The sequence below is a fragment of the Octopus sinensis genome, linkage group LG19, assembly GCF_006345805.1.
Source record: "Octopus sinensis linkage group LG19, ASM634580v1, whole genome shotgun sequence".
Taxonomy (NCBI): Eukaryota; Metazoa; Mollusca; class Cephalopoda; order Octopoda; family Octopodidae; genus Octopus; species Octopus sinensis.
The window spans coordinates 32,053,274-32,060,106 of NC_043015.1; the positions used below are offsets into that span (position 1 = coordinate 32,053,274).

The following is a 6,833-nucleotide window of genomic DNA, read 5'->3' on the forward strand; positions in this document are numbered from 1 at the left end:
AGGAAAAAGTATAGTGAATTAGAAGGAGGGTTAAGAAGGAAGTTAAATGGAAGATAATAATATATGGGGGAGTAGATAGAGGGAGAAAAGCAGGAGATTGATAGCGAGTTCTCCCGATTGTTACTACTCTTACTCTTCCTCCAATCTTCTCCTTCTTCCTTTCTCTTCACCTTCGGATTTCTCCCACCTCCACAACTTAATTATTTGGAGGTGAATTTTGGTGATACACGAAGACGGAGGTGGAGGTGGAGGTAGAATACAGCTGGAGGTGGAGGGAAAGTGACAGGGAGTGACAGAGAGAGAGAAGAAGGAATGGTTTGTAGAACATAGGAGTGAAGAGTAATCGAAATTATAAGAGAGAAAATGGAGAGACTAATAGAGACGAACGTCGAGTGGAAATGATCGTGAAAATAGAGAAACGAGGAGGGAGAGCAATGGCAGTGGTGAGTGATAGAAGTGAAGTTGGAGGTCAAAAGAGGGAAGAAATGTGAGGAGGTGGGAGTTGTGAAGCAAAGGAAAGGAAAGGAGTGGAGAGTGCTGGAAGTAATTTGGCGATATACAGAAGTCCCAGATAGAGAGTGTAGTGGAATTTAGGTGGAGGAGAAAAAGACGGAGAGAGGGGTTCAGAGGAGCGGGGAGGAATGTGGAAAGAAAAGAGAGAAAAAGGATCAGTAGATAAAAGACAAGGGGGAAAAAGAGAGATAAACGAAACCCTGTGCCCTCATGTACTCTCACGCACACACTGACATACTCACTCACATACAGCTATGTCAGAAACAATAGGACACTCAGTAGATGTGACAGAACAGATATGATTTTATTTCGTCAAATACATATATACAACTGGTCTGAACATTCCTGTCCGTTTCAAGCGTGTCTGAAGAGGTATCGACACCATCTGATGGCGATATTTGATGCGTCACCAACGCTAACATTCTGACCAGTTACTATAACTATTTGATATACCGTTTCTCTCTCTCTCCCTATCTCTATCTATCCTATATCCGAGGGAATGGACCAATGAAAGAGAGTGGCACTCAATCCTCTTGGTTGGAGTTACACGTATTATTTAACAACAGTTTGACTCAGCTCCGTACAGCTTAAAAGTTTCATTGGCTCATTGAACAAACCTTGGTTGCCAGGCATTCGGGGGGGGGGGGACCTAATGACTGATGAACTAGATTGTTCTACATGCCTACGAAACTTTTTAGTTGCCTGAAGCTGAGTCAAACTGTTATCAAATGATATGTATGTCATTGTTCAGTTTTATTTCATGATTTCTTGCCAATAGAGAAAGAGCTGGTTTCTAACCCAGACCCAAGGCTCCTTGGAATTTCAACAACATCAACATCGACAGGGTATTTTTGTATGTATGTATATGTGCAAATTTGTATGTATGTATCATCATCATAATCATCATCATCATCATCATCTTTTAACGTCCGTTTTCCATGCTAGCACGGGTTGGACGGTTCAACTGGGGTCTGGGAAGCCAGGAGGCTGCACCAGGCCCAGTCTGATCCAGCAGTGTTTCTACAGCTGGATGCCCTTCCTAACGCCAACCACTCCGTGAGTGTAGTGGGTGCTTGTGCCAGGCGAGGCTGGCAACGGCCATGATCGGTTGGTGCTTTTTACGTGCCACCGGCATGGAGGCCAGTCGAGGCGGTGCTGGCAACGGCCGCGTTCGGATGGTTCTTTTACATGCCACCGGCACATGTATGTACGTATGCACAGGCATGGCTGTGTGGTAAGAAGTTTGCTTCCTAATCAGATGGTTCTGGGTTCAGTCCCACTGTGGTACTTTGTGCAAATGTCTTCTGCTATAGCCTTGAGCTGACCAAAGCCTTGTGAGTAGATTTTGGTAGATAGAAATTGAAAGAAGGCCGTCACATATACAGGGTGTCCCGAAATTAAGGCAACCAAAGTTTGGGGCTTTAATAACTATCAATAAATGTGATATGAAAATTATACATCATTATAAAAGCTTAGTGTGTCTTTTTGTTTCAGACTAAATAAATTCAGATTTATAAATTAGATAATGGCTATACAACAGAAATACAATCATAACCTTCCACAAAGGAGGCAAAGGTAATACAGCTATAGCAAAAAAAGCTTAAAATCAACCATAGAACAGTCTGGAAAATTGTTGAGAAATTTCAAGTGACCAGTTCCACCACTAATTGACCTGGACATGGCTGAAAAAGAAGTGTGTGGGCCCCTCAGCTTATCAAAAGTACCAGAGAAAAGATACAGCAAAATCCTCATTGCTCCATCATAAAACTGGCTGCTACAGCAAAAATAGGTCAAACATCAATGTATTGAGTGCTGAAGGAGGATCTTAGGGCCCACCCCTACAAGATGATCTGTTGTCATGAGCTCATGCAAGTTTTTAAGACCATGAAGCTGGAGAGAAGTCGTCTTATCCTGCATCAGATTGCTGAAGGCATGCTGCCCAACATGGTGCTCACTGATGAAAAGGAGTTTGACATTGAGCAGACAGTAAGCCACTAGAATGGCTGACTTTGGAGTGGTTGGTGTTAGGAAGGGCCTCAAGTTGTATAAACCATCCCAAAACAGACACAATAGCCTGGTGTAGTATTCTACCTGGCCAGCTCCTGTCAAACCGTCCAACCCAAACCTTTGTTACTTTTTAATCTTCACATTACCATTTTGCTGAACCACCAACTGATTCATATGGTAAATACTATATACTGGCAGCTGGTATTTGGGGCCAAACCATTCAGTAATGGAGAAGTCATCACTGAAGAGCTTGAATTACAAGTGAAATTAGAATTTTAATATGATGATTTTGCTCACTGTGGGGTGGTTAATGCCCCTGTCAGTACATAGACTTGAGTTTCTTTGTAGCTAAGAGGGTTCTTACCTCTTATTTCTAGCAACGTAGGTGCTGCCCTGCACTGTCAGTCACAATTAGTGAAAACTGAATTCTTCCTGTTTTGGTTTTAAAACTGAATTCTTCCTTTTTTTGGTTTTATATTGCTTATAGCTGCCTTTGTATTTTACATATGTATGCACACACACACACACACATGTACACGTACACACACACACACGTACACGTACACACACACATTTACACTCTTTCATACCTATGCACTCGCTCACAAAATGCCAATTAGATGGAGTCTGTCCATATAACAAGGAAATAACCCAATCATTAATTTCCTATATTCTCATTTAGTTTCAAATTCCATTGTTGGGATTATTATTATTATTATTGTTGTTGTTGCTGCTGTCTTTACTAGTAAATGTTACTAGTATTAGTTTCATTATCTTAACATTATCTAAATTATAAAGTGCACAAAGAAAGAAAGAAAGAAAGAAAGAATGATAGTGAATAATTTAAAGACTAGTGTATTAAAAAAATTTCTAAAAAAATATATGACTGCATAAAAAAAATTTAAAGAAAATATATCAACCACTACATAAAAATACATTTTAAATTTTAATTCAATCCGGACCACCTTATAATTAAGTGATACAAGATTTAATTAAAAAATAGTTTGTTGAAAAGTAGGAATTAATTAAAAGTAAATTTTCAGATAATTGTTGAATATTCAAATTGTTATTTTTTTTTAAGTGAATCGGATAAGCTTAATCTTTGCTTTGTCATTCTAATAAATTTTCGGAAAAAATTTTTCAGTAAATATTCTTGTTGTTATTCTCTGCTTAGCCACAGTCAAAACTAATTGAACAGACCTATGATAAAAAGCATTCCAACCATGACCAAACTATTTAACCCTTTTGATACCAACCCAGCCAAAACCGCCTCTGGGTCTGTAGTACAAATATCTTACTTTCATAAGTATTGAATTAAAATCTTCCACCAAACCTTAGTCACAATTTATGTTCCCAACACTAGTTTAATGATAACTAAGTTCTTTTACTAAATTCTTTGTTATATTCAAAATTAATTGAATGAAACACAGAGCATCTCAAAATAAATACAGTAATGAAAGGGTTAATATACTTAAAACTACATTATTCAGCAGATATTGGGCAACCCACTGAATCTACTCAAGTCAACTGTAGAAATTCTTGCAGCAGTTGCCACTTAATATTGAACCCAGTATCATGCAGTTACAAAGCAATCTTCTTAACCACATGGCTATGATTGTTTGTACCTCTCATGATTTTTGTTCAGGTTCCAGATTCTGAGAACTCAATGCTGTTGGCATGAGTTTTAGCTTCTGATAAATACAATGATTCCTTCAAGCCAAAGATGTTTTAACAACATGTTTGTGATAAGTTAAGTTAAGTTAATTTTTTGGCTCAAAAATCAAAAAGCAAGGCCATGTAGGGGGACATGGAGTTATGTACAGGGTGGTGTCCATGCAAAGAGTTCAGGCCATTTGTGGTCAAGGGACACTTTAAACCAAGCGGTCGTCGGCATCTTCACTATCTCGTCCGGCAGCTTGAGGCCCTGAGATTTTTGAATTCAGGTATTTTCCCATTAAGGTGGGAAAATGATACAATTGCCAGAGTGTCAGATATAATACCTTGCAATGTTCTTTTGCTCTCTATTCTGTGAGTTCAAATCCTGGTGAGTCCAACTTTACCTTTCATCTTTTCAGGATTGGAAAGTACCAGTCATGTACTGCATTGATTCCTCCTCCCCACCCACCCCCACTCACCCACCCCTCTCTCTCTCTCTCTCTCTCTCTCTCTCTCTCTCTCTCTCTCTCTCTCTCTCCACCTGAAGTAGATCTGGAGAGGGATTGAATCTGCTAAGTTTAAAAAATTCCCAAAACATGCTGTATGTTATGATGGCACACCAGTGACCCCATCAGGAGCTGTGACTCCATCAGGAGCTGCGGGCCCAAGGCAAGGTGTTCTCACATTATTGTTTTGGTGTCTGATCAAAGGAATGGTTCAAAGCCATGATCTAACAAAAAGTGTGTATATGTTCTAACAGGAGATGTGAGCACTATAACTGTTGTTATTATTTTCAAGGGCATCAAAGACAACAGGCTGGTAGAATTGTTAGCACACCAGGCAAAAGACTTAGTGGAATATCATTCGTCTTTATGTTCTGAGTTCAAATTCTGCTGAGGTTGACTTTGCTTTTCATCTTTTCGGGGTTGATGGAAAAAGTACCTGTTGAGCAAAGGGGTCAATGTTATCAACTTACCCAGCTCCCGAACTTGCTGGCCTTGTGCCAAAATTTGAAATCATTATTTCAAATGGGTCAAATGCGGCAAGCTGGCAGAATCATTAGCACACTGGGTAAAATGTTTAGTGACATTTCGTCTGTCTTTACATTCTGAGTTCAAATTCCACTGAGGTCGATTTTGCATTTCATCCCTTTTGGAGACAATAAAATAAGTATCAGTTGAGCACTGGAGTTGATGTAATTGACTAACCCACTTCTTACAAACTAGCTGGCCTTGTACCAAAAATTGGAGCCAATATTTCAAGTGGATGAGATAATCACATTGAAGTTCCTTTATTAATGCTAGATTTATTGATCAACTCTGATCAAACAAATCTAAGATCAATGAGATTCCGCTCATGGTTACTACATCCTTCCATTCTTTTTGTATATGTTATTTATTTTCTGTTATATTTTAACTTTTACTTGTTTCAGTCATTAGACTGTGGCCATGCTGGGGTGCCACCTTGAAAAATTTTTGTTTAGTTGAACAAATCAACCCCAGTAATAATTATCATCATTTTAGCCTGGTACTTATTATTTCAGTCTTTTTTGCCAAACTGCTAAGTTACAGGAACGTAAACCCACCAACACTGGTAGTGGGGGACAAACAAAGACACACACACACACACATACGATGGGCTTCTTTCAGTTTCCGTCTACCAATTCCACTCACAAGGCTTTGGTTCACTCGAGGCCAAAGTCAAGATATTGGTTGATCTCTGACAGGTTTATGGTAAAACCTTTGGCAGTTGGGACCTTTGGCATTCTTGACCCAAAGACTATATCCCTGCTCACCACTATCAGAGCAGAGATGGCTGTCTGTAAGTGCAAGCCATGTGAGTCAGGGTGGCTGTTCCAGCGCATCTCCCTCGCTGTCCTCTGAGGTAACACCTTTTCCATTTTGTCTGTTGGTGCTATGAGAAATGTTGAACTATGATAGAAGGAAGTGACCTTTACTTCTGCCACTCTAGAATTGTCCCCCTTCACTGATAACTGTACTGAAATGACCGAATTTGTCTACTGCTAATTAGCGAAGGTGCTTGTCAGCAAACAAATATCATTCTTTGTATAGAAGACACTTGCCCAAGGTGCCATGCAATGGGACTGAACTTGGAACCATGTGATTGGGAAGCAAGTATCTTACAACACAGCCTTGCCTGTCCCTATTAGTCATTTTTTAAAAAAACTTGTAAGGTATAAGTTAAGGCGTCGTCGTGGCCGAGTGGTTAAGGCGATGGACTAGAAATCCATTGGGGTCTCCCTACATAGGTTCGAATCCTATCAGCGACATTGATATTTTAAGGCGGCGAGCTGGCAGAAACGTTAGCATGCCGGCGAAATGCTTAGCGGTATTTCGGCTGCCGTTACGGCTGAGTTCAAATTCCGCCGAGGTCGACTTTGCCTTTCATCCTTTCGGGGTTGATAAATTAAGTACCAGTTACGCACTGGGGGTCAATGTAATCGACTTAATCCCTTTGTCTGTCCTTGTTTGTCCCCTCTGTTTAGCCCCTTGTGGGTAATAAAGAAATGGGTATAAGTTAAGGAAATATAGCTGCTATTTCTAGCTGGTTGAGTGACCGGCTCCCCATCTATTGATCGCTCAGTGTGTTTGTTCTCAGGCAATATTTACAGTTGACCTGCCAACCTAATGACCTTC

The 6,833-nt window shown here is 40.0% G+C and overlaps 1 non-coding gene across 1 annotated transcript; it reads left to right on the forward strand.

Moving 5' to 3' along the window:
* The first annotated feature begins 6,384 nt into the window (after positions 1 to 6,384).
* Trnas-aga lies at positions 6,385 to 6,466 on the forward strand. Its single transcript has one exon. It is a non-coding gene; the product is annotated as a tRNA-Ser (tRNA).
* The last annotated feature ends 367 nt before the right edge of the window (positions 6,467 to 6,833 follow it).